This window comes from Eulemur rufifrons, chromosome 7 (genome assembly GCF_041146395.1).
Source record: "Eulemur rufifrons isolate Redbay chromosome 7, OSU_ERuf_1, whole genome shotgun sequence".
NCBI lineage: Eukaryota > Metazoa > Chordata > Mammalia > Primates > Lemuridae > Eulemur > Eulemur rufifrons.
In genome coordinates this window covers 259,727,842-259,729,264 of record NC_090989.1, presented here as the reverse complement: position 1 = coordinate 259,729,264, position 1,423 = coordinate 259,727,842, and the positions used below count along the sequence as shown (strand labels likewise).

The 1,423-nt window shown below is 28.9% G+C and overlaps 1 non-coding gene across 1 annotated transcript; it reads left to right on the top strand.

Moving 5' to 3' along the window:
- Nucleotides 1-990: 990 nt before the first annotated feature.
- LOC138388797 (U6 spliceosomal RNA) lies at nucleotides 991-1,100 on the top strand. Its single transcript, XR_011234284.1, has one exon. It is a non-coding gene; the product is annotated as a U6 spliceosomal RNA (small nuclear RNA).
- The last annotated feature ends 323 nt before the right edge of the window (nucleotides 1,101-1,423 follow it).

Sequence of the window (1,423 nt, the reverse complement as noted above, 5' to 3'; positions counted from 1 at the left end):
TAATAGTGAGCACTGTTATTATCCTTATTTAACAGTTGAGGAAATTGAGACTGAGAGAGATTAAATAATTTGCACAGAATCACAATGATTAAAAAGGAATAGAACTAGAATTTAAATCCAAGTAATACAGCTCCAGTACCCAAACAGATAAAAAAATTAGTGCATCATATTTGGGTTCCATTCTTCTAACTGTGTATACACACTTAAGAATTATAACAGATGTGTTTCTTGATTTAATTTATTTATATATATTTTCAAACTCTTGTACTGACAAAAAATAAAAATCTCAGGATGTTGATAAGAAAGACGGATGTGATAGGAGTAGCAGAAAGGTGAAGTTGTGGACATGATTTACTATGTAGTTAGTATATAGTATATTATTAATACAATTACTAAATATTACATTATTATTATTAATATTTTAATATTAAATATTCTTAAATTAGTAGCATACTCTTTGACTTACTGTAGTTTTATACTTTCATTAAATTCAAGTCTAGTTTTAATCTTCTTTTTCTAATTTGTCTGCACTATCTTTATGCATTATACATTCATACAACTCTTTTATTTAGTCAATATCCCCTTCACCTACCCCCCCCAAAAGGAAAACAGAGTTTTTATTCTAATCTCATAATTTTAAGTTAATTTAGAGGAAGTCTTAGTGATATTGAACTTTCCCATCTGGGAAGATAATTTTCTTCATTTGACTTGTTTTATGTCCTTAAGCAAAGCTTTATAGTTTTATTCAATAAAGTTTCAGTGCATATTTTTAACATTTGGTAGGTTTTACCTTTGTTTGAGGGTCTCCTCCCTGCTCTTTTATTGTGTCATGTCAATCTTTACTCCTGGTATATAGAAAAGCAACTGATGACTTATAACTAGTATGATAATATCTCCCTCCCATTTTTCCTGGGACAGAGCCAGTTGACATCGGTTATCCTGCTATAATTATTATAGCATCTCTTTTCATTTCAAAAAAATTATAGTTCTGTGCTTGCTTCGCAGCACATATACTAAAATTGGAATGATACAGAGAAGATTAATTAGCATGGCCCCTCAGTAAGGATGACATGCAGATTTGTGAAGTGTTCTGTATTTTTTATTGTATGTTTTTAAACAGTTAGAAGAGAGGATTTGGAATGTTCATAACACAAAGAAATGATAAATATTTGAGATGATGGATATGCCAATTACCCTGATTTGATCATTATACATTGTATGCATATATCAAAATATCACTCTCTATCCAATTTAAAAGGTAATAATAATAAAAGAGGACTAGGGAGTGTTCTTTTTCTTTTTATTCCATTCTGTAATTTAAAATTTTCTGCAATGAACACATATTAACTTCATAATTGGGGAAGAAAAATCAATATTGTCTTTAATGCTGGAATTTATGTTAATATTTCTGACATTTAACAAA